Source organism: Chiloscyllium punctatum, chromosome 38, assembly GCF_047496795.1.
Source record: "Chiloscyllium punctatum isolate Juve2018m chromosome 38, sChiPun1.3, whole genome shotgun sequence".
In the NCBI taxonomy this organism is placed as follows: Eukaryota; Metazoa; Chordata; class Chondrichthyes; order Orectolobiformes; family Hemiscylliidae; genus Chiloscyllium; species Chiloscyllium punctatum.
Genome location: NC_092776.1, coordinates 13,535,510 through 13,550,951, shown reverse-complemented (window position 1 = coordinate 13,550,951; position 15,442 = coordinate 13,535,510).

Below are 15,442 nucleotides of genomic sequence, written 5' to 3'. Positions count from 1 at the left end.
CAAGAAATATAACTAAAACCAACAGTTTGTATGGGTACATTAAAAGAAAGAGAATAGCTAAAGTAAGTGTCACAGCCTTAGAGGACACAACTGGGGAATTGATCATAGAGAGCAGGGAATTGGAAAATAATTTAAATATTTTGCAATGATCTTCACAGTGGAGGACAGTGTAAGCAAGGTCGTAATGGAAGGAAAGATCCTATGTCAGTATTTATCATAAGAGGCAAGATATTTGACAAATTAATCAGACTAAAGGCAGTCAAGTCACCGAGTCCTGATTGTCTGCATCCATGTGTTTTCAAAGAAGTGCCTGCAGAGATAGTGGAGGCATTGGTTAAAATATTCCAGAACACACTGGATTTTGGGAGAGTACCAGTGGACTGCCAATGTAGTGCCCCTTCAAAAAGGAAGAGAGTCAGATAGGAAACTAGAAGTAATTTAGCCTATCATCTGTTATGGAGTCATAGAGTTGTACAGCACAGAGACAGATTCTTCGGTCCAACTTGTCCATACTGACCAGATAGCCTAAATTAACCTAGTTCCATTTGCCAGCATTTGACCAATATCCCTCTAAACTTTTTCTATTCATGTACCCATCCAATGCCTTTTAAATGTAAATGCTGTTGTAAAAATGATACAATCCATTATTAAAATAGAAATAATATGATTTCAAAAAGGCTTAATGCAATCAAACAGAGTCAACATGGTTTTATTAAAGGGTAATTGTTTTACAACTTTGATAAAATCTTTGAAGAAATAACAAGCAGGGTTGATAAAGGGGAACTAGTTGTTGTAGTGTATTTGGATTTCCAGAAAACATTTGATAAGATGCTACATATTGCACAAGGAGCTGACAGTATTTGGGGTAATGTATTAAAATGTGTTGAGGATTGGTTACCAGACAGAAGATTAACAAGTCAAGATTAATGGGTCTTTTTCAGGTTTTAAGGATGTAACACAGCTTAAAAATACGGGATAGACCATTTAGGACAGAGATGAGGAGAAACTTCTTCACCCAGAGAGTGGTGGCTGTGTGGAATGCTCTGCCCCAGATGGCAGTGGAGGCCCAGTCTCTGGATTCATTTAAGAAAGAGTTGGATAGAGCTCTCAAAGATAGTGGAATCAAGAGTTATGGAGATAAAGCAGGAAGAGGATACTGATTAGGAATGATCAGCCATGATCATATTGAATGGCGGTGCAGGCTCAAAGGGCTGAAAGGCCTACTCCTGCACCTATTGTCTATTGTCTAACTAGTGGAGTGCCACAAGGATGAGTCCTAGGTCTCAATTATTTACCATATATATTAATGTCTTGGAGGAGGGGCAGAATGTAGTTATCCAAATTTGTTAACAATACAAAAATAGGTATGATGAGGACATAAGGAATCTTCAAGGTGATATAGATAAGTTGAGTGAATGGGCAAAAACTTGGTGGATGGTCAGTTATAGAGTTGTACAGCATGGAAACAGACCCTTCAGTCCAACTTGTCCATGCCGACCAGATATCCTAAATTAATCTGGTCCAATTTGTCAGCATTTGCCCTGTATCCCTCTCAACCTTTCCTAATCATGTACCTATCCAGATGCCTTTTAAATGTTGTAATTGTACCAGCCTCTAACATTTCCTCTGGCAGCTCATTCCATACACGCAACATGTTGTCCCTCACCCTTTTAACTCCTTCCCCTTTCACCTTAAAGCTATGTCTTCTAGTTTTGGACTGTCAACCCTGGGAAAAAGACCTTGGCTATTAACGTTATCCATACCCCTCAAGATGTTATAAACCTCTATGAGGTCACCTTTCAGCCTCCAACATGCCAGGGAAAACAGCCACAGCCTATTCAGCCTCTCCCTATAGCTTCAACCCTATGATGTAGGAAAGTGGGAGATCACACATTCTATTGGAAGATTGAAAAGCAAATCATGATTTAAATGGAGAGAGACTCCAAAAAAGTGCAGTGCAGAAGGATCTGAGTGATCTTGTGTATCAACCATAAAACATAAACATGCAGCTGCAGCAAATAATTAAGAAGGCAAACAGAATTTTGGCCTTTATTTTGGAGTTGGAATTTAAAAACAAAGGAGTCTTGTGACTATTCTACAGGGTGAAGCTGCACCAAGAGTAATGTTTGTAGTTTTGGTTCCTATGTTTAAAAAGATATTCTAGCATTGAAGACTGTTCAAACAAGATTCACTCGGCTGACTCCGACAATGAAGGAACTTACCTTGACTTGTCAAGATTGATTAAGCTGGTTAGGCCTTTATTCATCAGAGTTTAGAAGTATGAAGGTACTCTTATTGAAACAGGTAAAATTCTCAGGGGGCTTAACAGATTGGTTGCTGAAAAGATGTTTCCACCAGTGGGGGAATCTTGAATTTGGGGTCATAGTTACAAAACAAGAGGTAAAAAGGAATTTGTTCTCCCAGAAGGTAGCAATTGTCTAGAATTCTTGACCCAGAGAGTAGTGGAGTCTAGATCACTGAAAATATTTAAAGAGAAGGTCTAGAGTTCTTTTTTAAACATTAGTGAGTTGACAGCTGTGCTGAGCTGGCCCAAAAGAGTTGCAGCTTGGGGTAGATCAACCATGATCTTGTTGAATGGCAGGACAGACCTGAAGGGTCGAATTGCCCACTGCTGATTTTCTTTCCTATGTTCTTACTCCTCATTCGTCATCCTGACTTGGAAATATGTTGCTGTTCCTTCAGTGTCACTAGGTCAAAATCCTGGAATTACCTCCCTAACAGCACTGTGGGTTTACTTATAGCAAACAGATGGCAATGGTTCAAGAATGCAACTCACCATCACCTTCGCAAGGGCAACTAAAATGGGCAATAAATTCTGGTCCAGCCAGTGAAGCCCACATCTCATGAATGAATACAAATAATATCCTCTGCCTAATTAAATACTCTGGGGGGAGGTGTCATTGACCTTTAGGTGCTGAAACCAGCATTCTGTGAGATTTTAGTCTATCACCAACTTGCCAGCAATGATTCAGTATGTAGTACGTTTGCTTTTGATTTGAAAAGCTTTGAGCTCAAATCCTGCTCCCGAGCAGCTAATCTGATACTCAGTTCATTATCGAGCATGCACTGCATTGTCCAAGGTTCTGTCAAATGCCTGCTATAGACCTGAGGTATATTTCAAAGAAGGGCGTGACATTTTACTCGATGCCCCGGCGTCAACATTCCTCCTTCAACCAACATCATTAAAGCACATTCATTAACACTTTTTTTTTGTTGAGGGTGCTGGCTGTGCAAGTACTTAATTGATTGTAAAGAATTTTGGAATGTCCCGAGGATGTGTGAGATGCCATAGAAATGCAAGTTCTTAATTTTTCTGTTGCCTCAGTTGAGCTATGGTGTAAGTAGGTTTTTCGCAGCGTGAGTCAATGCCTGTAAAACTGATCAGAGTTTCCAAAGCAGGAGACTAAACAGTCCCCATTAATTATAGCCTCCATGATCACACAGATGCACCTGTAAGTAACACTGTCACATTCCAAACCACAACTTCCCTGTCCCTTTTCACGTTCCACTAGACAAACAGAGTTTAAAGGCTGCACTAAAAACACACTCTGTTTATCTAAATAAAAACAAAATACTTGTGGAGGCTGAATATCTAAAATAAAAGCAGAAAGTGCTGGAAAATGCTCCTCTAGCATTCTCTGTTTTTAACACTCTATTTGTCACCTGGGCACGTCACTTCCGAAAAATTATTCCTTCAAGAGTAAACAGATAGGGGATTACTACCATCTGTGTGAAATACCAGAGAGGGTTATGGCCACAGGAAAAAATGTTAAGTGCATTCTACAGCCAAATTTCTTCAATGTACTTGTAATCCACTGACCCTGATTACCTTATTTACATCCATTTGCAGATTGTTCAGGTAAAAGTTTAAAAACAATGTTCTGTGCACATGATCACCTCACTGTAACATTGGCCACAAACACACAGCCAAAATTTAAGCATTCAAACAAACGTTTAGAGGCAATTATGTCGATCAGAGCTGTGTAAATGATTGGCAGAGGTGGAGCAGAATTTATCATAAAACAATTCCATTTATTCTGCAGACATGTTGTTGGTATTGGGTTCTGTGGACAACGGGTAACGATACTCTTTCCTTGCCTTTAAGCCTCATCTCACTGACCCATCATACAGTGACACAAGGGCAGAATGGCCTTCCGACATGTCGCAGCCCCTTGGTGGGACCATTGTACAATAGGGGGTGTAGTGGTAATGTCACTGGCTGAGTAATCCAGAGCCTCAGGTCACAGGTTTAAATCCCACCACCAATGCTGCTAGAATTTAAATTTGATAACTAAATCTGGAGTACAAAGCTAGTCTCTGTAACAATGACAAATTGTTTTAAAAACACATCTGGTCCACTTTAGTGAAGGAAATCTGCATCGTTACCTGGTTTGGCCATCATGTGATTGAAGACTCTAAAATACTGCAGAAAGCCGTTCTGTTCAATTAGGAATGGGCAACAGATGCTTGCCTTGTCAGTAATGTTTTCAGGAGGTCTGGTGCTGCAGTGTCCCTGCCTCGTACTCAGGAGCATTGGGTTTGGGTCCCCACTCTCAGACTTGATGGTCAAGAAAAGTACATTTCAAGGTCAAACAGATTGGGGATCGATTTGTAAATCCTTCCAGTCCACGTAAATGTCAGGCATTTAGAGTAGGAGATACTACAAGCGGTAATGTCATTGGGATAGTAATCCTGATGAAGGGCTTTTGCCTGAAACGTTGATTCTCTCCTGCTCCTCGGATGCAGCCTGACCTGCTGTGCTTTTCCAGCACCACACTCGATGACTAGTAATCCAGATTCCCAGGCTAATGTTTGGAAACATGGGTTTGAATCCCATCATGGCAGATGGTAAAACTTTAATTCAGACAAAAATCTGGAATACAAAGCTAGCTTAATGACTGTGTAGCGTCTGTTGATTGTTGTAAAAACCCATTTAGTTCACTAATGCCCTTTAGAGAAGAAATCTACCATCCTTACCCAGTCTGGCCTACATGTAACTCCAGATCAATGGTGATGTGTTCGACTCTTTACTGCTCATTGGATAATCAGGGATAGGCAATAAATTAATTAAATAAAAGAACATGGGAATTTCTTGTGAGACTGTAGGCTACAGTTTAAAGTTTAAGTGTACATTATTGTTACTGAAATATTGTGATGTTAGCTCCTCACAGGAACTGTCCTTTATACCATGATGGAGTTTACCATGTGCATGAAGCCAACCTTTGCAGTTTCTTGTACAATAAAAGTTCACCTTAGCGCAGTGACTGGAATTCCCTGAGTGACTATCTCTCACACACACACACACCGTTTCCATGGCAATGGATGACACATGTCAGGACTTTGTCTGGACAGTCCCCCATCTCCTGCTCCGCCCCTTCTCCGCTCCTATTATGGCGAGGACCCCAGCGTCTGCGTGCTGGCGTCATGACGCAAGTGGTTTGCCACAATGTATCCAAGCGGCGGGGAATGTATCTGAGAGGGAGCTGTCTCGAGCTCGGCTGCTGTTGTACAGGTGAGGCTGGACAGTACAGGACAGGTAAGGCAATGCTGGAGTCGGGACTGGACTGGGCAAGCCAGGTAAGGCTGGAGCCTGGGCTGGGCTGGACAAGACAAGTAAGTCCAAGCTGAGCTGGACAAGACAAGTAAGGCTGGAGCCCAGGCTGGGCTGGACAGGGCAAGTAAGGCTGGAGCCTGGACTGGACAGAACAGAACAGGTCAGGGAAGACTGGATTGGACAGGACAGGACAGGGCAGGTAAGCTGGAGCCTGGGCTGGGCTGGTTAAGAGAGGATAGGATAGGATAGGATAGGACAGGACAGGACAGGACAAGTAAGTCCAAGCTGGGCTGGACAAGACAAGACAAGTAAGGCTGGAGCCTGGACTGGGCGGGGTAGGGCAGAACAGGCAGGTAGAGTTAGAGCATGGGCTAGGTAGACAGGACCAGTGGAGCTGGAGTCCAGGCTGGGATGGACAGGACAGGTCAGGCTGGGATGGACAGGACAGGTCAGGCTGGGATGGACAGGACAGGTCAGGCTGGGATGGACAGGACAGGTCAGGCTGGGATGGACAGGACAGGTCAGGCTGGGATGGACAGGACAGGTCAGGCTGGGATGGACAGGACAGGTCAGGCTGGGATGGACAGGACAGGTCAGGCTGGGATGGACAGGACAGGTCAGGCTGGGATGGACAGGACAGGTCAGGCTGGGATGGACAGGACAGGTCAGGCTGGGATGGACAGGACAGGTCAGGCTGGGATGGACAGGACAGGTCAGGCTGGGATGGACAGGACAGGTCAGGCTGGGATGGACAGGACAGGTCAGGCTGGGATGGACAGGACAGGTCAGGCTGGGATGGACAGGACAGGTCAGGCTGGGATGGACAGGACAGGTCAGGCTGGGATGGACAGGACAGGTCAGGCTGGGATGGACAGGACAGGTCAGGCTGGGATGGACAGGACAGGTCAGGCTGGGATGGACAGGACAGGTCAGGCTGGGATGGACAGGACAGGTCAGGCTGGGATGGACAGGACAGGTCAGGCTGGGATGGACAGGACAGGTCAGGCTGGGATGGACAGGACAGGTCAGGCTGGGATGGACAGGACAGGTCAGGCTGGGATGGACAGGACAGGTCAGGCTGGGATGGACAGGACAGGTCAGGCTGGGATGGACAGGACAGGTCAGGCTGGGATGGACAGGACAGGTCAGGCTGGGATGGACAGGACAGGTCAGGCTGGGATGGACAGGACAGGTCAGGCTGGGATGGACAGGACAGGTCAGGCTGGGATGGACAGGACAGGTCAGGCTGGGATGGACAGGACAGGTCAGGCTGGGATGGACAGGACAGGTCAGGCTGGGATGGACAGGACAGGTACAATGAGAACCTGTGTTGACCAGATGGAGCTGGAGCCTGGGCTGGGCTGGACAGGACAGGACAGGACAGTTGAAGCTGGAGCCTGGGCTGGGCTGGACAGGACAGGACAGGACAGGACAGTTGAAGCTGGAGCCTGGGCTGGGCTGGACAGGACAGGACAGGACAGGACAGTTGAAGCTGGAGCCTGGGCTGGGCTGGACAGGACAGGACAGGACAGGACAGTTGAAGCTGGAGCCTGGGCTGGGCTGGACAGGACAGGACAGGACAGGACAGTTGAAGCTGGAGCCTGGGCTGGGACAAGGCAGGGCAAGTGAGGTTAAACCCTGGGCTGGTCAGGATATGTGAGGCTGAGGGCACACATTCCCAACAGGGTACCTTTATCTCTGCAGTCACCAATAGGGAGTGTGGAATCCCAGTGCTTCAATGGGTGGCATGGTAGCACAGTAGTTTGTACTGTTGCCTCACAGCACCAGGGACCCAGGTTTGAATTCAGCCTCTGGCAACTGTCTGTGTGGAGTTTGCACATTCTCCCTGTGTCTGTGTTGGTTTCCTCCAGGTGCTCTTGTTTCCTCCCACAGTCCAAAGGTGTGCAGGTATGGTGAATTGGCCATGCTAAATTGCCCGTAGTGTTCAGGGATGTGTAGGCTAGGTGCATTAGTCAGGGGTGAATGTAGAGTAATAGGTGTAAGGGAATGGGGCTGTGTAGGATACTCTTTGGAGGGTTGGTATGGACTTGTTCTAATTCTAAATGAGTCCCTATCTCTTCCCCAGCCCCCCAGTCGAGTTTTTTTTAAAACCCCCTCCCCCATGGTCTGCTTACTGTGTGTATACGTGTGTGTGTGTGTGTGTGTGTTTTGGTCTTACTCACCCTGCCCTAATAGCAAGTGTCCTACCCGTAAAAATTAGTGTGAATAAATTATTCTTTGTGCTTTGGTTATGTATCTATTTTGCTGACTGCGAAACTTAAGAAGTCAAGTAGCACTGTGATTTTGTTGACTTTAGTTATGTAAGTACTCTTTTTTTTTTGGAGGGACAGTGAGTCTGCCTCTGATGTACTGTTGAGATCCTTTTTATAGACACCTGGGATTTCCCCTCGTGTGTGTGTGTAAAGTTTGGGAACTGGGCTCAATCATTTTACTCCTCCCTGAAGTGCCAAGGTGACATGGAGCTGTCCTTCTGATGTTCCTGTCTCTGTATTACTGAACACCCAATGCATTCAAGTGGCTTGTATGTTGTGCCCAAGCCCTAGGCTCAGGACAATAGTGATGCCCTTAGTGGAGTCCTGGGTAAACAGTGGGGTCAGAAACCTACAAGACGTTGGTGTCTTGATCAAGAGCCTATAAGTGGAGGTGGGTCTGAGAATCTGTAGCAAGAAAAATTGATTCTTGGTGCCAACTGTGTGACAGCTAAATATTGTGTGCTGCAGCAATAATTAACTGAGAGGACAGGGAATGAACACAGGGATTTTAGTTTCACTGAGAGATTGAGAAAATTACTCCCTCCCCAGAAAGAAGAACTCTAGGATAGAGAATGTCACCAGGAAATTCTGATCTGCAAGCTTGGAATTCCTGAACAGTCAGCAAGTTGCCTCATGTGTGCATGTCCTGTAGCAGGGACAGTTTCTGGGTTTTAACACTGAGTGGAGTCGCGAGACCCTACTGGGTGGATAAACCTCTCTGCAGTGGTCCGTTGCTTCAGCAGTTCATCAACACAGGTTGTCACTTTACTGGAAAATACTTCCCTTTTAAAATTTCAACTTTTCAACTTTTTTTTTTGTCCCAAAACTGCTGTTCCTTCCTGATAGCTTCCCCACTCATCTCTATTTAAGAGTACTTGGCCAATCCACTGTGAGAGCCTGGATATAGGTGGGCTGTTTAATAGCAAAGGGCATCACAGTCATATCAGGACCCATTGCCTCTGATATTAGTGCACCTCCACCGGGCGAGTGATCATTGAATATCATGCAGGAGCAGGAGACCCACAGATTTCAATTAACTTCCATCAGCCTTTGCCCAGCAACAGCCCACATAATGCAGTCCATCCCCCACCAGCAAGGCCAGTCTGTTCCAAACCGGGTCAGGTGTATGTGCTGACACAGCTAAATATCCTGCATGTTTGGTCAACCTATCCAGTATCTCACCAAGTGATTGTTGTCATATTCTGTTTTCTAACGCTCCATCATATCATCCTGGGATATTTAATCTGTTAAAAGCACTATGTATCTGTAAGTTCTTGTTGAGTTTGACTGTATACAATTCCAGACACTACATGTGGCATTGAAGCCAAGGGTGGAATTCAGAGCAAATTAGAAACAAACGCTAAACCAGTACATGCTCCACCCTGTCCCCATGCCACAAGCAAGTGTCTTCTAAAATGTAAAATGAGTTGTTTCAAGCAGATCTGCAAACTGACAGACTCTTCCTAATATGTGTTTTCTCTGCCCCAAACATAATTGTGGATCATTTCAAAATATTTTAATTGCAGTGTTTCTCTCATATGCTGGTTGCATAGTGCTGAGAGTAGCCTTTTTTTTTAGAACCAACATCCAATACTCCCAGGACAGATACAGCACAGAGCTAGGTGTAGAGTAAAGCTCGCTCTACACTGTTTACATCAAGCACCCAGGACATGAGAAATAGCACCTTACATTTTATATAGCACCTTCACTGTAATAATGTCCCAAGGGGCTTCACAGTGCCAAAATAAAACTGTATTTGATACTGAGCCGCATTATGACACTTGGCCGAGGTCAGCTTTAAAGGAAGGGAGAGGTGGAGCTGAAATTTCAGAGCCTAGTGTCTGCCGAGGGTTGAATGAATTAAAATATAGTGACCATGAGTTCAGAGCTAGGGAGTATACCCTGAGGATGTGGGCGTGGATGGGATTTCTTTTGATTAATTCGTAAAATGTGAACATTCAGCATTTATTGCCCACTTCAAATTAGAAACTAGGAACAGGAGTAGGCCATTCAGCCCTTTGAGCATGCTCTGGTGTTCAGTATGCACATGGCTGCTCCTCTATCTCAGTACCATATACCTGCTTTCTCTCAACACCCCTTGATGGCTTTAATATTTCGTGATGGTGAGATGCCTTCTTGAGCCACTGCCATCTATGTGGTTTTGTGGGGGTGGGGTTACACCACAGTGTTGTTAGAGAAGGCCTTTCAGGATTTTGATCTAGTGACTATGAAAAGACTCACCAGGTCAGGGTGGTGAGTGGCTTGGAAAGAAACTTGCAGGAGATTATTTTCCTGTGTATCTGCATTTGTCATTTTTAGATGGTCGATGTTGTGGATGTGGAAGGTACTATTTAAAGAGCCTTGGGGGTGAATGTCTGCACCTTGTAAATAGTATGCACTGCTGCTTGTGTGTGTGTGTTCCTTCACATTCCTGACTTGTGCCATGTAGATGGTGAACGGGCTTTGGCAAGTTAGGGGGTGAGTTACGTACTGCAGGATTCCTAGCATTTGACCTATTCTTGTAATCACAGTAATTAAATGATGAATACAGTACCATGTCTGGTCACTGGTAATCCCAGGATATTGATGATGGGGGCGTTCAGTGTTGGTAATCTGATTGTAAAGTGGTAACTGTTAGATTCTCCTGTTAGCGATAGTGATTGCTGCATTTGTCGCGTGACAGTTTCTACTCATCACTGAAAGCCTGGTTTAGACATAGACTGCTTCAGTATCTGAGGAGTCACAACTGGTACTGAGCATTACAAAGTCATAAATGAGTGTTCCCATTTCTGATCTTTGGGGAAGCACGTTGATGTAACAGTTGAAGGTCTTTGGTAAAAGTAGGTAAAGGTGGCGGCATAGAGTGATGTGAAAACTAGGAGATGGATTTTAGGATGAACAAGCTAATTAGGACAGGAATTATTGGAGTAATGTGAAGGCAGGATTTGGTGTCCAGGTTAAGATTGAGTTTTGGATGTGCTGAAGTTTCAGGCGGTGGAAACTGCAAGGTCGGTCAGAGTGCTTTGAAACTGTCAGATTGGGAGAACCAAGACGTGGGCAAGAGTTTTAACAGCCGACGAATTGAGACAGGGTGAAGTTGCACGATGTTACATTTAGGTGCACTTAGGTGACCTGTGTAATGTCACCACTCTGGAAGCTCCTCTCAGGGTCTGATACTCCCCTGGACAATGTTTCTCATGTATACTGGATTGGTTTTAAATGTTTCTAGTTCCCTGTCGAGGGGTACCGTGGCCTGAGTGGTATGATTGCTGCTGTAAGACCATGGCTTTCACACTGTTTCTGTCCAACAGTGAGTGTTATGTTCCGTTTGTTTCCAGTGCTGAGATCTGAGAAACATTTTAATCAGAGTCTGCCAAAAACATTTTTGTAAAATGTTTGTGTCATATTGCTGGGAATATTCCACCCTGTATTGGGAAGAATGAAGCAAGCTATCAATCATATTCCTGGAATGATTGCAAATAAAACATGCCAGGGACATGCCTATTCCTGCCGGTACTGTAGCCCAGTGGTGTACGGTGCCAGACCGGTCCCTGCCGGTGCTGTAGCCCAGTGGTGTACGGTGCCGGACCGGTCCCTGCCGGTACTGTAGCCCAGTGGTGTACGGTGCCAGACCGGTCCCTGCCGGTGCTGTAGCCCAGTGGTGTACGGTGCCGGACCGGTCCCTGCCGGTGCTGTAGCCCAGTGGTGTACGGTGCCGGACCGGTCCCTGCCGGTGCTGTAGCCCAGTGGTGTACGGTGCCGGACCGGTCCCTGCCGGTGCTGTAGCCCAGTGGTGTACGGTTGCGGACCGGTCCCTGCCGGTGCTGTAGCCCAGTGGTGTACGGTGCCGGACCGGTCCCTGCCGGTACTGTAGCCCAGTGGTGTACGGTGCCGGACCGGTCCCTGCCGGTACTGTAGCCCAGTGGTGTACGGTGCCGGACCGGTCCCTGCCGGTACTGTAGCCCAGTGGTGTACGGTGCCGGACCGGTCCCTGCCGGTACTGTAGCCCAGTGGTGTACGGTGCCGGACCGGTCCCTGCCGGTACTGTAGCCCAGTGGTGTACGGTGCCGGACCGGTCCCTGCCGGTACTGTAGCCCAGTGGTGTACGGTGCCGGACCGGTCCCTGCCGGTACTGTAGCCCAGTGGTGTACGGTGCCGGACCGGTCCCTGCCGGTGCTGTAGCCCAGTGGTGTACGGTGCCGGACCGGTCCCTGCCGGTGCTGTAGCCCAGTGGTGTACGGTGCCGGACCGGTCCCTGCCGGTGCTGTAGCCCAGTGGTGTACAGTGCCGGACCGGTCCCTGCCGGTGCTGTAGCCCAGTGGTGTATGGTTGCCGACTGGTCCCTGCCGGTACTGTAGCCACAAGTCAGGGCTGTATCTCCAGCACTGTACTGCTCTGCTGGAAGTGCTATCTTTCTGGCGTGATGTTAACTGCAGCCTCATGTAGATGACAGTGAAACCTCCCGTAGCACTATTTTATGGAAAAACAGACAATTTCTCCCCTGTGTCCTAGTAAATATTTATCTGCAATGAACCTGAATAAAACAGATTGATTAGCTGGTTATTACCACTCTGTTGTGGAATGTTTTGATCTATGTGTGAATTAGCTTTTACATATCATACATTATAATGATCTATAAACTCAAACACATGTCATTTTGGTGGCTCAGTAGTTAACACTGCTGCCTCACAGCACCAGGGACACTGGTTTAATTCCAGCGACTGTCTGGGTGGAGTTTGTACATTCTCCCCTTGTCTGCGTGGGTTTCCTCCAGGTGCTCTGGTTTCCACCCACAGTCCAAAGATGTACAGGTTAGATGAATTGGCCATGCTAAATTGCCCATAGTGTTCAGGGAGGTGTAGGCTAGGTCCATTAGTCAAGGGTAAATATAGGGTAGGGGAATGGAACTGGGTGGGTTACTGTTCGGAGGGGCGGTGTTTTCACACTGTTGGAATTCAAAAATAAAACTGTGGGACATCTGGTGATCATGACAGGTGCTACTTAAAGGCAGTATGTTTGTGCTTTTGCAGTACCTTACCCCAGTATGATTCTACTCGAAGTATTCCCCAGGCCTAAACAAAGTTTAGGATAGACTCTATTTACAGTAAGTGGTGTTTTGAAAGTTGTGTTGGATGTGATGTTTGAGTGCTGTCTCTATCTCTCAGCTCTACCTTGCAGTTTAGCACTCTTGCAGCAATGGTATTATGTCTGTGCTGCAGCTCACCATCTGTAAAGTGTAAATGAGATGGCCGATGGACCAGAGCCAAACCAGCAGAGCTATCACTATCCACTGTGAATAACGCTTCATAGGAACAGGAGGAGACTCTTCAGTCCCGAAGAAATTCTAATGTCACGTTGGGGTGAGCTCTGCTCTTACCTCTGTGGTTTTCAGACACCAATGCTAGAATTAGATTTTATTGTCAAATGTAATCTTATACTTGAGTAGGATTCAACACTAGATCAACCTGCCAACTCAGTCTTCAGCCAACGATGTCAACAAGTGCTTGACAACAGAAACTTCAATCTATGGTCATCACCCAACTCCTGTCCTGCAGCAAGATCCGGACTGTGTATCTGTGACACGTGAGAGCGCGAGAGAACTTCCATCAGCTACACACTCTCTGGATACAACGGATGGATTGACAAACAAAAGCTGGTGTCTTCTTAAAGCTAGAACACAAAATCGAACCAAGAGTAGACCACTTGGCCCTTTTGAGTCTACTTGGCTGTTCAGTATAATCATAGCTAATCACCCAACCCAGTATGCTGGACTCACTTTCTCCCCATATCTTTTGATTCCCTTCAGTCCGAAGGACTATATCTACTTTTGTCTTGAAAGTCTTCGATGTTTTAGCCTCCATTGCTTTCAACCAGGCTCACCAATGATTGAAGAAATTTATCCGAGTTCTAAAAGGCCTTATCACTTATCCTTCTACTGCAGCATCTTATTCTGGACTCTCCAGTTGTTGAGAATATCCTTCTGCGATATTTTTGCTTTGAATTTGAAAGGTTTTTAAATAGGACTTCTGCTTTCCCCCGCCCCAGCATTCATAGAGGGTGTGGTCCTAACCAATCCAAGCTCTCCATATGTCATCCCATGAATCAATTTGGTAAACCTCCTTTTGCACTCTTTCCATAGCCAGGACATCTATCCATCAAGAAGACCAAAACTGCACACAGTACTCTGGGTGTGGCCTCACCAATGCCCTGCACAGCTGCAATAAGACATTCCTGCTCCTGTACTCAAATCATCTCACTATGAAAGCCAACGTACCATCTACCTACTTTGCCATCTGCTGCACTTACAAACTTAACCGTTCATGCTGAGCTCCTGCGAAATGGGGTACAATAGACTAGACAGTGTCTGGAGTGGAATGCAGACACTGGAGGAGCCGGTATAGGACTGGGACAGACAAAGTTTTTTTTAAAAAATCACACAGCACCATAGAGTCATAGAGATGTACAGCATGGAAACAGACCCTTCGGTCCAACCCAATCTAGTCCCCCCTGTCAGCACCTGGCCCATATCCCTCCAAACCCTTCCTATTCATATACCCATCCAAATGCCTCTTAAATGTTGCAATTGTACCAGCCTCCACCACTTCCTCTGGCAGCTCATTCCATACCTGCACCACCCTCTGCATGGAAAAAGTTGCCCCTTAGGTCTCTTTTATATCTTTCCCCTCTCACTCTAAACCTATGCCCTCTAGTTCTGGACTCCCTGACCCCAGGGAAAAGACTTTGTCTATTTATCCTATCCATGCCCCTCATAATTTTGTAAACCTCTATAAGGTCACCCCTCAGCTTCCAACGCTCCAGGGAAAACAGCCCCAGCCTGTTCAGCCTTTCCCTATAGCTCAAATCCTCCAACCCTGGCAACATCCTTGTAAATCTTTTCTGAACCCTTTCAAGTTTCACAACATCTTTCTGATAGGAAGGAGACCAGAATTGCATGCAATATTCCAACTGGAAGCACTAGCTTTCAGAGCACTGCTCGTTCATCAGGAGTGGAAGGGTCACCCTTGCCAAAACCCATTTTCTTAATTCTTAAATGGCCAGCATTCCAGGAGAGGATAAGGGGAACCTTTCAGAGAAGTCTGAAGTTCCCTCTTAACATTAATGACTGAGAGGAACTTGTTACCAGAGTCGAGAGTGTGGTGCTGGAAAAGTACAGCAGGTCAGGCAGTATCCGAGAAGCAGGAGTATCAACATTTCGGGCATAAGCCCTTCATCAGCAGGAATGAGGCTTGTGGGCGGGCTGAGAGATAAAAGGAAGGGGCTGGGGTTTGGGGAAAGTGATAATGGATGAAGATGAGAGATGAGGTGATAGGTTGGTGGGGGGGCAAATGATGGACAGGTCTGGACGGTGGTGCCAAGTTGGAGGGGAATGTGGTGGGGGGGGGGTGGTTGAAGGAGAAATGAGGAAGCTGTTGAAATCCACATTATCTTGTGTGGTTGCACAGTCCCAAGGTGGAATATGAGGTGTTCCTCCTCTAGGCGTCAGGTGGTAATGGTTTGGCGGTCGAGGAGGCCCAGGGCCTGCATGTCCTTGACTGAGTGGGAGGAGGAGTTGAACTGTTCAGCCACGGGGACG